This window comes from Eumetopias jubatus, unplaced genomic scaffold (genome assembly GCF_037043125.1).
Source record: "Eumetopias jubatus isolate StellerSeaLion01/CBP00866 unplaced genomic scaffold, mEumJub1_p1.0 scaffold_6, whole genome shotgun sequence".
NCBI classification, from domain to species: domain Eukaryota; kingdom Metazoa; phylum Chordata; class Mammalia; order Carnivora; family Otariidae; genus Eumetopias; species Eumetopias jubatus.
The window spans coordinates 123,773,134-123,787,153 of NW_028274812.1; the positions used below are offsets into that span (position 1 = coordinate 123,773,134).

General features: G+C 37.1%; 1 protein-coding gene across 1 annotated transcript in view; it reads right to left on the minus strand.

Moving 5' to 3' along the window:
• GMDS (GDP-mannose 4,6-dehydratase) overlaps nt 1-14,020 on the minus strand; it is a 637,538-nt gene that overhangs the window by 481,260 nt on the left and 142,258 nt on the right. The gene's annotated exons all lie outside the window — the stretch shown is intronic.

Genomic DNA, 14,020 nt, shown 5'->3' on the forward strand with positions numbered 1-14,020 from the left:
CTACATATGATTGTAATATTGAGTCTTGTGTCCATGGTAAATTTTTTTAAAAAGATTTACTTATGAAAAAATATCAGAGAGAAGCAATGACCTAAAAGGTTAATTTTAAAAAACTTTTTTTTCCAATTTTACAGGTTAAAAAATGATGTTTTTTTTTTTTTTCCATTTTTTGGCTGGTATTAAGACTGGAGAGTTTTTTGTTTGTGACCATATATACTATTTCTTCTAGGAATTATTTATTTTTATCTTTTCTATTTTTTGTCCACTTTTCTAGTATGCTGTATTTTGCCAACTGGCTTGTTCTTGTATCTAGAACATAAATAAAACTGATTGATTTTTCTAATATAAGCTACTCAAAAAATATTTTGAAACAGTTTAGCAGATTTTCAGTGGCACAACTCCCATAATTAGTTGGTTTAAAATACATGTTCCTTTCAAATTGCAAATGATTATTGTACATTCTTAGTTTAATGAGCAAGAAAGAATGCAAACACCAAAACTTGAATTCGAGCTACATTTGCTCAACCCAGCATTTGTAATATTGTTAATCTCAACAGAGTAAAATAAACTTCTGTAATTAGACAAATGCTTTAAGGAAAATGGGATTAAAGGGTTAACATAAGGGGGTAGAAAGGAAACAGTTATTAGTAAGGTGTAGAGAGACAATTTTTAATTATGTAATTAGAAAGGCAACACACACACATAACACTAACACAGCCCCAGAAATGCTTAAAAAGCCTCGAAAGGAAATCCAAAGGCATTTATTAACAGCCTGCAAGTGTGCTGGGCGTACATACTACATAGACACATCAAGGGTGAGCCAACCTTTCATGTCTTCATGCATATAAGTATGCCCAAAGAATACTGTATCACACTGATTTGCTTTCCTTTTTTTAATGTGTAAGGTCCTTTAGTTTGAACGTCTGTGTTTCTTTCTCTCCTGCTCTCCCATTCTTCACTCAGGCTGAAGCTTTTATTCTTCTGAGATTAAAAAAAAAAAAGTCTTCATATGATCTACTATTACTACAAATGATAATAGTATTAATAACAATAATAAGCATATATATAGCACTTACGGTATGCCAGGCATGTACTAAATGCTTCACATTCATTAACTGTAAATCTTCATAATAACCCTGTGTAGTAGACACTATTATCTCCATTTTACAAATGAGCAAACTGATGTGAACTGAGACCAAGTAACCTGCCCAAGATGTTGGTATGGTAAACAGAGCAAGGATGTGAAATACACACACACACACACACATACACACACACACACACACACACACAATTTATGTATATATATTTGTAACAAATTATTTATATGACAATTTGCTTTACTAATAGGATCAATCATTCCGTAATGATAGGCCTACCAATGTTTTAACATAAAATTTGGTCTCCGTAGAATTCATTAACAATACAAAGTGTCCCAGATTAGTGAATATCAAACATCCACTTGGGCCATAGGTGTTATGAAATAAAGGACAGGAAGGAAATAAGAGATTTAGTCCCTGCCCTATTGCTCTGAGAAGTATCTGGGAAGCCAGGCATTTCCTGGCCTAGATAGGATTATGCTCCAACACTGGCTCAGACCTCCACATTTCACACACATCAGCAAACCTACACGTGGACAGATTGAGAATAGTAACCAGGTAACCTGTCCAGCTAATCAAAATGTTCTGCTATCAGGAACACCAGTAGATGCATGAGTCATGGACAGAGGGTGGCAAGGCTGTGTAGATAAAAGAAAAGCTATGAAATACTACCATATTGACCTCTTCTATACTGGATGGCACAGTGCCCTGGAGAAATAAATCACCACACTTGAGCATGAAATCAAGGTGGAAAAAAACAGAGGAAATACAAGAAACATATCCCTGTCAAAATCCTTTTAAATATCTGCCTAACTGGCTAGTTCAGTGCTGGTGTGAATAACTCCTTTCAAGTTTAGAACAATATACTACCTCAAAGTTTTTATAACTCAGGGTTCCAGACACATTGATAAAGACTTGTATAGATCTGTAGGGAAGTTAATAATAAATTACCAGTAAACTTCATGCTTAAATAATAATCACTTTGTGGTAAATACATATATATACAAATTTTGAAAACAGAGTTCCTCTCTCTTTCCTTTTCCCTTTCTCATTATCTCTCAAAGTGACAGTCCATACAATTAAAGCCTGTTTCTTTGCAAAGTATATGCTTACGTAGTTCTATTCATCCAAGTGATTTATGCAGGAAATGATTTTTTACAGGTACTCAAAACTGAAACAGTGCTACACTTTGTCCAGTGTTCAAGGCCATGTTTAATGAAAAACTTCAAATTTAGAAGGAAAAAAAAAAACCTTTGTACTGAAAAAAGAAGAATTATGAAATTTTAGTATTTACCTGATTTATTAACTCTTCCTTGTACATTTTTTTATAATTTGTGTCCTGGCTAAGGGAGGAAGACAAAACAAATGTCCTTTTGTTTACACCTTTAAAAAGGTCATAAATAACAAAAGAATACACATATATTGATGACTCTATCTTTCCCCATCCACATTCATTTAACAGGTTGCCACTAAAATGTCACTGTTGGTAACAAACAGAGTTTAACTATTTACAAATGTTCTTTTAACCCAGTTTCTCTCAGGGATAAGTAATTGGTACAATCCAGTTGAGACTTTTTCTAAAATATGTGCATACTATGACAGAAATGTCACTTACAGGCTCCCTGATGCATTTCAAATCTGCTCTGCAATGTGGAATATCCATCACCCTGGAGACACTGTACATCACTGAAGAATGAAACAAAATAAGAACAGTGATTTACAGAACTTGAAATCACTGAAACAGATAAAACTCAAACATATATATGCAAGTGCAAACGGAGAAATTTGTAAGCAACTACCCAGAAAGCTGCTTATCATAAAACTAATAAAGCTAACTAACTTTTAGAGCCAGAGAACAAAGTGTTGTAGGAATGACTGTACATCACAGAGGCCCTAACGCAAATAATGTTGATTCTCCTGGAGTGCCCTGTCCGTGGGTAGGTTCAACTGATAAAACTCAATTTGTGGGCTAGGAAATCTCTCCAGTTATTTACTGTGTTATATTGTACATTTGGGTTCTACCACTCAGAGAAGTTTTCAAAAACCATTTTGGAGTGGGGGGAAATCACATATTTAAAAATAGGTGTCTCCATCATACTAGCAACTTTCTTTCCAGTGTCACTGCCTTTTAGGCCACACAATCCAGGTATGTTTCTAGATAGCTCAGCCCTAACATAGAAACAGAGGGAGTAAAAGGAGTTATTTGTGAGATACTTAGATGACAATTCGAACTTCTTATCATTTTGTTTTCTCTCACCAACAGCAAAGAAGCTTGGCTCTTATTCAACCCTACACTTTTAAAAATCTTGACTTACAGGACAAAACACTGTCAAGATCACACTCCACTGAAGACCAGAGTTTTGTAAGGGCACACGGGGGCGAGGGTGAGGAGGAGGGGTAAAGATTCTCCAAATGAAAATAATGTCCGCCCTAACAGGGATTGGACACAACTCCCCATCTTAGTCATAGCAGCACCAAAGTCTAAATTCCCAATTTTTCCAGAGTCTTAGACTGAAAACCAGGTGTCTCTAATTCAGTCTAACCTGATCATATGTACCTTTTAATCTAATCTTACAATACTGAAATATCTAACTACTGCTTTCATTCCCAGCTAGTCTCTCCCCTAATATTTATGACTTATTTGGGATATTTGACTACATTTTGTAGATTTAGGTCATACATGTGGAAAAATTGAGAGCATTTTTTATATACCACAGCACTATGCTTAAAATTCACATAAGCTATCACATTTTAATAGATATGGTTAACTCAGCCTTACATTATTTTCTTCAAAATATATTATTTTGATCAAAATAATAATAGTCTACATGTCTATAATTCCTATGGCTGCTAAGTACTCTAAGATATTTTTCCCATTTTTATCTCTCACAACATCCTGGTGAGGTAACTGATATTATCCCCATTCTTCCAGATTAGAAAACTGACATTCAGAAAGCTTAAATCCCTTGTTCAAGGTCATAGAGCTAGTTAGAGAACTTGGCAGTGTATGAAACCAATTTATCTAATCCTAACTGTAGTATTATTTCCATAATAATTCTCCTTCAATCAAAACAAAAGTGTTTCAACTAAAACAAGATGCCAGTGCCACAGTTTTTAAAACTTTTCAATTACCTAAAAAACATATATATAAAAACTCAAAGTTTACTGAAAAATAATTAAAATAAGTACCAATTACTTTTGCAATAATCCACTATTATGAATGCTTAAATAACCCCCCCTTCAAGTACACTAAACAAAATGCTCGTGTGTGTGTGTACATGCACATACGTGTACAGACTCAAAGGGATATCTATGCCATTATCCTGAGGATTAAAACAACAACAACAACACAGCTCTGCACATGGAATGTTAAAAGCAGATCCTGAGACAATCAATCCACTGATAACCTCTAAAATATAAAGGACTACAAAATGTGATATGGCAAATAAAAATAAGGATAAGATGTATTTCCTACTCTTATGGAATTTATAATCTAGTGAGAGGACAAGGAATCAATACATCATCATCATCATTTTAGTGATCATATTAATGTTAACATTCATTCACTGTACACCTATGATGTGTTAAAGATTTTTATTTATTTATTTATTTGAGAGAGAGAGAATGAGAGATAGAGAGCACGAGAGGGAAGAGGGTCAGAGGGAGAAGCAGACTCCCTGCTGAGCAGGGAGCCTGATGTGGGACTCGATCCCGGGACTCCAGGATCATGACCTGAGCCGAAGGCAGTTGCTTAACCAACTGAGCCACCCAGGCGCCCTACACCTATGATGTGTTAAGCCAGTGCTGGCCAAAAGAAATGTATTTGAGCCATATGTGTAATTTTAAATATTTTAGTAGCCAAGTTTTAAAAAGTTAAAAAGAAATAGGCAAAAGTTAATTTTAATAAATTTATTTAACCAAATTATCCAAAATGTTATATGTTAATAAAAATTATGAGATGTTGCACATTCTTTTTTGTATTAAAGTCTTCAAAATCTGTTATTTTACACTTACAACACATCTCAAATCAAACCTAAATTTTCTTCAGAAGCATCTGATCTGTATTTAGATTTCATAAAATTGATAACTGAAAAAGGAGATTTACATATCTAGGTTGTATCAAATATACTTAAAAGGCTTCCAAGAACTGAATACCAAAAAAAAAAAAAAAATCATTTCCTTTTAATATTCACTACATAGATAGGGGCACCTGGACGGCTCAGTCAGTTGAGCATCTGACTCTTGATTTCAGCTCAGGTCATGATCTCTTGGGGTCCTGGGATCAAGCCCCACACTGGGCTCCTCGCTCAGTGGGAAGTCTGCTTGAGGACTCTCTCTCCCTCTCCCTCTTCCTCTGCCCTTCCCCCTGCTCACATTCTCTCTCTCTCAAATAAATAAAAAATCTTTTAAAAAATAAAATAAAATATATTCATCATATACATTGGCACAACTGGTTCAATTTTTTTCTTTTTTTCTCAAGAAAAACTGATTTGACTTTGGAGCAAAAGGTTATTCGGTTAAAATCCATATATGTTCAAGTTAACTCACTCTTATGTCATGTATTAATAGTGAATCCAAATGAGTATTTGCATACACTGGAAAGCAACTCTACTAGTGTTCTTCAAATTTTTTTTCTAGTTTTTATAGCCAGTTTACATAATGCTATTGATAATTAAAACCTTCTTCATATTGATTCATGTTAATACATGTATAAAGTCATTATTATTGACTTAAGTATAAAGTGAATTCTCACACCTCCCTAGCTAGGTCACAAATAAACTTTTCCTTTCCTTAGAGCTTCAAATTTAGCTCATTCATAAGCAGTGTGATAAGACTGAGAAAACATAAATCACACTGCCATGTTTTCTTTATAATTACTGGATATTTGGCAAGCACCCCTTTTGTTTCAAGAAAGAAAAAAATCTTATATTGGAGTAAATATTATAGAAATCTTTGTAAAACTCATCCATGATTCCACGACGAGTGCTAGCAAAAAGCACAAGATCACTGCCTTCATTGTCTTCTACTTCCTTCAACAGGTCTATAAAACTGGCAATGATTCATATATTTGAATGTATAGACTGAAAAATTTTAACTATGGTAGGACAACTTTTAAGTCTACTTCAGAATATAGGGGAATGAAGCAATAAAAGAAACATCAGTCTTTTATTTTAAAATTCTAATAAATGCAAATATTTCACCTACCATAGCTGGAGTCCTACCTATTGTGATAGAAATTAAAATTTTTTCATATCCATCTGAAATTCATCTTTGATATATAGAACATTCAAAAATATCTATGTATCTATGTTACAAATTTGGTATTTCTCACCACAAATTTACATCATTTCTTTGTAAATTTTTAAATCCTTTGAGAAAAAGGATATCTAAAGTAGTAACTAGGCAGTAACTCATATATCATACAACTTGTCTAAAGACAAAGAAAAGCACTTGAAATTTTTCAAATTTCAAATCAATTGATCTTTCATACTATCAGAAAGACCTTGCACTCTATAGGCAACTGGTGATTTAATTAAATATCATGAAAGTTTTATATATATTTTTTGTCTTTCTCATAATTTTCTAATAAAACTTCTGTAATAATTTATTTTGTCATCTCTCCATCTAAAATTGGTTTCCTCTTTTGTGAATTAACCCAAGCCATTTTATAAGCATCCAAAGTGACAAGTTTACAGCCTGTTAAAATTTTAAATGTACTGGATATTTAATTCAGATTTCAGACAATATTAATTCTTTTTTGATCTTTGAGAGGAAACTTCAAATCTTCTATGGATTTTAGATATCTCTTTATATTATCCACTTTATTTTCTTTAAATTTTTTTACACAACAAACAGTTTTTCTGTTTTGCTCCAGTGGAGCATATTGCAAGTTAATCATGGAATTTCCAGTCTCTTTATGTCTTCATTGCTCTGATCATAGTACAAGTTTCTGTGTCTGCATTCAATTCTGTGGCAGTAATGTGCCTTTGTTTTAAATTCTAAAATTGGCCTATACTTATTTTAACTGGAAAAAAATTTTATTTTAGTTAAAAATTATAAACATTTCAACTTAATTACCAATGATGAGGTACATGTATCCCTGTAAGTCCTGCTGTCTGCATAAAATACTCCAATAAATGCACTACAATGTTAGATAGAGCACAGGAAAAAATCATTCTGAGTGAAAAATTAGTTGACATCAACAAAACCGGTGATATGTTTAAATGAGAAATACACCGGTTAAACTGAAATGTAATCCTACCAAAACAAGAGAGTTGTGTTTAATAGAAATGTTTTATATTGCTTCCATTTTAAAAATTAATTTCCTCAGTCCTGTTATCCACACCTTAATTGTTCAATAGCCACAGATGGCTTATGGCTACAATTTTGGACAGTATAGTGATAGGTTGTGTTTTCAGCAGTTTACATTTATTAACTTATGTAATTCCCACAACAACTCTTTAAAGTATTTACTCTAATTATCCCCCATTACAGACAATGAAACTCAAGCAGAAGCAATTAAGTAACTTACCCAAAGTCACACAGCTATTAACCAGGGAGCCTGAGATTTAGACCCAGACAGTCTGACTCCAGAGACTCTTGCCCACTATCCCACACTGTCCAAAGTTCAACAGAGGCACAGAATTTAATGAGAGATGACACAAGAGGTGCAAGGTGTTTTAAAAATACAAAGGAAACTACTTAGCAATTAGAAGTAGGGAGCCAAGACAGATAGGAAGGCACTGTGAACAGGAGAAAGACCTGAGCTTAAAGATACATATCGACAAAAAGGAAAAGCAATTTGGTGTAGGAGGTGTGGCTGAGAAGTGTGAGCATAAGGCTACTTGTCCTGAGTGGAGAAAAGATGAGCAACTGCAGTAGATCAACAATGACTCCCAAAGGCATAGCCCTGTCCTAATCACTGCAATCTAGGAATGTTAGTTACCTTCTATCAAAAAAGTCATGGCAAATGTGATTAAGGACCCCGAGATGGGAAGGTTATTTTGGATTATCTGGGTGGGCCCTAAGTCACAAGCATCCCTGTATGAGGCAGGCACAGAAAGATGTCACACAGACAGAAGAGGAGGAGGCCCTGTGACCAGAGGAACGGATTGAAATGATGCAGTCACAAGTCAAGGGATGCCAGCAGCTGCCAGAAGCTATAGCAGCAAGGAATGAATTCTCCTCTGTAGCCTCTGGAGGGAACACAGCCCTACCCACACCTGATTTTGGAATTCTGGCCTCCAAAACTATGAGAGGATAAATCTGTTGCTTTAAGCCACCCAGTTTGCAATATGCTACAGCAATCCCTAGGAAGTTACTTCAGGGTTTCTCAAAACCTGGAGCATGCAAAGGTACCTTATGAATCAGCAAGAAGGGAATCTAGGAAGCAGTATTTCCCAATTTATTCATGACAGAATCCCCACTCCCTCTGAGGGGAGGAATGGTGGTAAAAGAGAGAGAACCTGTTAACATTTGGCAGGCCTAGCATTCTACTAACAAGGTCTAGGAAATCCTGAGCCAAGACACATTCTAGAAGGCATGTAATTTAGGCAAGTAAGTATGAACTATAGTCAAGCAACAATACAAAAATTTAAAGGTTCTTGAGAAATGTTGCAAAAGCCAACCATTTAGGGTGAGGAAATCTAACACATTATGAACCTGGGTTACAGGTGACTTCAAGGTGGCTGAACACATGGCTTTGGGAGACAGAACAGGTAACCCAGCTGAGCTAACCGGCTCAGTTAACAATACAGTAAGCTGTATTGCACTCTACATGAAACCACCACCTCCAGGAAGTGTTTCAAGTCTTATGGGGGACACCAATAAGCTAAGGTAGCTTCAGAGGGTGATAAATGAGAAATGGCATTAAAGAACAAAAGAAGTGTTGTTCCCAGAAAACAACAGTCAAAGGAGAAGCAAAATAGCAGTAACTTCAAGTAACTAAAGGGCTAAAATGAACGAGAAAAAAATGCACCACAAAGGGGTCAGTAAAAGCCAAAAATCAAATACCCAAGAGGAGTGAGATCAGGCTCAGCATGAAGCCCTCCATGGATGCTGGCATTAAAAAGCTCCTGGTTGATCTGGATACTCTTGAAGAGACTGGATGGCTGGTTATTTGACTGCTGTAGGAGGACAAAATCCACAGGGGTAGGAAGTTGGCCCACAAAGTCGATAAGCTTCCTCCAACTCTAAGATTCTATGCCCCAAACTGGCCAAAGACCTGTTTGTCACACCCACAGGTATAGCTGGAATAATAAGTGAATTAAAAAAAAAATACTGTGTTAAGCTTGGGGTGAAATTCAAAGTATTTCATAACTTGCAGCACAGGCACTAACCCACCAGAATGGTTGCTAGCTTATGTGACTGTAAGTGAGTACCCATCAGATGAATTTTAGCCTTCATAAAACTTTGACTAATGCCCTAGAGTTGAATATGGATTTTGAACAGGCAGGATTGCAGAGGGAAGAGGAAAAAATTAACACAACTTAAAAACTGTTAATTTGAATTGACAATAGGATGGAATGGAAAGGTGACCAGGTAGGCTGGAAGCCACTCTCTATCTACTGGACATCTGACCACAAGCTCCCGGCAGCTGCACTCAGGACCCAGCAGCCACACACTTGGCACCACAGCCTCCAAGTGTCCTCTTGGCACCTTCTGCAAACTCTACTCCCATGCCAAGAAGTCTGGGTTTAGTTTTGGTTCCATTCTCTGTCTCCCTCTCTGTTCTTTTCCTCTACCCCCCCTAGCATAAATGTGGGTCCCACTGGGTTCAGGCTAATAATATCCACTCAGCAGCAACTGTCTAATAGGTTAACGCCCAACAATGGGCACTTGTATTTTCTTATAAGGTGGAGGTAAATTATGGCACTTGAACAAAGACCTTATTATCTAAATTTTACTGCATGTTTACTACAAACCAGTTTCAATTTTATGTTTTCGTCTCTAGGCCCTATGACAAAGGGGAGAGAAAGTTCATTTTCATATTTGAAGGAATTGTTTTCTAAATATATAACAACGTCAGGCTAAAAACAGGACTTGTTACAGTTTGAATTGTGTCCCCCTAAAAATTCACATATGAAAGTCCTCAACCCCTAGTACTTCAGAATGTGATTTTATTTGGAAACAGGGTCATTACAGATGAAATTAGTTAAGATAGGGTCACACCAGAGGAGGGTGGGCCCTAATCTGACTGGTGTTCTTTATAAAAAGGAGAATTTTAGACAGAGATGCACACAAGGAAAACATCATGTGAAGATGAAGGCAGAGGATCGGGGTGATGCTCACACAAGCCAAAGGATACCAAATATACCAAGAAACCACCAAAAGTAAGGAGAGAGGCCTGGAATAGATTCTCCCTCACGGTTCTCAGAAGGAACCAACTACCTTGCTGACACCTCAATCTTGGACGGCTAACTTCCGGAACTATGAGAAAATAAATTTCTGTTGTTTAAGTCATCTGACCTATGGTACTTTGTTATAACAGCCCTAGGAAACTAATCTAGGACTCAAAAGTATTAAGGAGTGCACACAAAAGATCAGGCAGGGCCAGGAGAAAAGGTCAGAGGAAAGTTTCTGCTCTTTGTGCTTCTAGCTGACTGTCAGGAACTACCAGGTTTGAAGCCAACGCAGTCCTCCCTCCCAGTGCTCTGCCTGCCACCCACACTGAACTTCCTTGGGCTCCATAAGCTGTACTTCCTGAGCTTCACAGACTGCTCCCTCTTCCTCAACTCCCCTGACTACCCTGTCGCTCATTGTCCACCGATTAGGACTCCCATAATTCTAGATGTCGGTTTGACCATTGTTTCTTCAGAAAATCCTTCCTGATGTGCTCCACCCTGACTGAATCAGAACCTCCACTGTTTGAAACACTCAAAGCTCACAGCTCTTTCCTTCATAGCTCCTGTCGCATGTCTCATTATATGTCAGTGACAATGGATTATGTGCCTTCCCCACTGGACTGCAGGATCCATGAAGACAGGACCACAACCACTTTGCTCATCATGACCCAGGATACTGATAGGTAGTTGGAACACAACTATTTGCTCAATAAAGTAAAATTCAACGTCCTTGGGTTTCTAATCCCACAGGATATGCCAATGCCCTGTCTGCAACTTACATATCAAAAGTTGTCTTATCCATCAGCCTGGACTTCTTGTCTTAAAACATGAAATACAAATACATTCTCAGCTCCCACACTGCCGTGGAGGAGCACTACTGACTATTTCTACAGTGCTGCATGAGCCCTCCCTCAGTGTATGTCTCAAATTCTCAGCTGCCATCCACTTCTCCCCAGCACATTGGGCACTGCTGTGGTCTTCCTAACCCCCAATTCCTAAGCCATCGTACACCCAGCACACCAAGGTAAAGGGGCTGTGCTACTCCCACAACTAAACTTTTCCAATGAAACCTAAGCAGAAATCCAATACATAACATGAAATGGATTACCACAAAACTATCTGGTTTCAAGATCAGGGGAGTTATGGAGGGATGTGGAAAAGGAGAGAGTCCCTCCATATACTTTGCCTCCCACTCCTCTCTGTGTCACACCCCCTACCTCCAGATAAACTTGAGGCACCTCCAGGCAACCTGAGTCTCTTCAAAACCAGTTTAGAAACCACTAGTCCATCTGATTAAACTTAAATTTTCTAAGAAGTCAAAGCTCTCAATTAACTATCACCTCCATTCCCAAAATTCTAACCAAATAGAAGTATATACTTTTAATGTGCGCATTTCATATCCTGGCTTCAATCTTCCTTGTCATATGTATTTTTTCATTCATTCATTCGTTCGTTCGTTCGTCAAGCATATGCTGATGTTCCAAAAGAAAGGTTATAGAGACCAGCCTTGCCTTTCAAGACATGAAAATATGGTATATGAGAGAGTTGGGTCTATCAATGCATGTCATAATAGTAACAGTAATAATAAAAATAACAGGTGATATTTATCATGGGGGCAGAATTGGTAGAAATATTCTATAAGCATTAGCCTTCTGAGCAACCCTATTGGTAGGGTCTGGTTATTACCCCAGTTTTAAGAATGAGGAAACTGAGTCTTGAGGAGGTGAGGTCAGGTCCTACAGCTAGAAAGAAGCAAAGTGTAGATTAAAAATCAGATATTTTTGACTATGTTGAAGAGGGATATCTGTATCCCCATGTTCATAGCAACATTATTTATCATAGCCATGACATGTAAACAACCTAAGTGTCCACGGACAGATGAATGGATAAAAAGTTGTGATATGTGAATATTATGAATATTGAATATTATTGATAGAAATGAATATTTCTATGAATAATATTGTGAATATATGAATATTATTCATAGAAAAGAAGGAAATCCTGCCATTGTGACAACATGAATGGACCTTAAGGGTACAGGCTAAGTGAAATAACTCGAACAGAAATATAAACACTGTATGATTTCAGTCATCTGTGGAATTAAAAAAAAAAAAAAGCTCATCAAGAAAGAGATGAGAGGGACACCTGGGTGGCTCAGTCAGTTAAGCATCTACCTTTAGCTCAGGTCATGATCCCAGGGTCCGGGGATCAAGTCCCACATCAGGCTCCTTGCTCATCAAGGAGCCTGCTTCTCCCTCTGCCTGCCACTCCCCCTTGCTTGCGTTCTCTCTCTCTGACAAATAAATAAATAAAATCAAGAAAGGAAAGAAAGGAAAGAAAAGGAAAGAAAAGGAAAGGAAAGGAAAGGAAAGGAAAGGAAAGGAAAGGAAAGGAAAGGAAAGGAGGAAGGAAGGAAGGAAGGAAGGAAGGAAGGAAGGAAGGAAGGAAGGAAGGAAGGAAGGAAGAAAGAAAGAAAGAAAGAAAGAAAGAAAGAAAGAAAGAAAGAGAACAGAAGGAAGGAAGGAAGGAAGGAAGGCAGGCAGGAAATGAGATTTATGGTTCCCAAAGGCGGGGGAGAGGAAATGATTAGAGGAAGGTGGTCAAAAGGTAGAAACTTCCAGTTATGAGATAAATAGGTACTAGGAATGTAATGTACAATATAATGACTATAGTTAACACCGCCACATGGTATATATAAAAGTTGTTAAGAAAATAAATCCTAAGGCTTCTCATCACAAAGGAAAAAAAACATTTTTGTATATATATGAGATGATGGATGTTAACTAAACTTATTGCAGTAATTACTTCACAATATAACTCAAATCATTATGTTGTACACTTTAAACTTATACAGTGCTGTATATGAATTATATCTCAATAAAATGGGAAAAAAATCAGATGTTTTGTAATCTTTTATGTGATGATCAGTTAGGTGCAACCATGGGAGAGGCTCAGAAAAAAAAGTTTATTATATTCACAAGTCCTAGAAACAAGGAGGCACAGCATACCACGTAAAGCCATAATGGGGAAACCTCAGGGTGGTAAGGTGGCAGAAACCAAAAGCAAGGGAAAAGACAAGGTCAGAGCCTTTACTGGGGTTTCCAAGGGAAAGGCAAGGCAGGAGGGCAGGGCAGTTTTAGTTTGGTAGTCTGAATAATTTGGGCAGGCTCTAAGCTATAGGAGTGGTCCCTAGATGTCTGACACCTAGCCCTGGGATGACTAAGGCAGAGGAATATTGTCTCCTGTGGTATAAGGGCCCAGATAGAGGAGGTATGGCTCTGGATTGGTTAGTATGATATCAAAGGTATGCTCCCAGCTGGGCCCTTTGCTATCTCTATTGGCTGGCCCCAGGAGAGGCAGCTTGTCCCAAGCCAGAAAGATTTTTAAGATACTGAAACATCATAACATACAGAAAATTCCAAATATGAACAATTAACCAAATTATGTGACTTCAAAACTTCCAACCCCTGTGCCTACTGCATCCCCAATGCAGCAATGGTGTGACACTAAGACCAGGGACAAAGTATAGGCCCTAGTAAGGAATATGATGACATACCTAGAAGGTTAGAAAAAGCT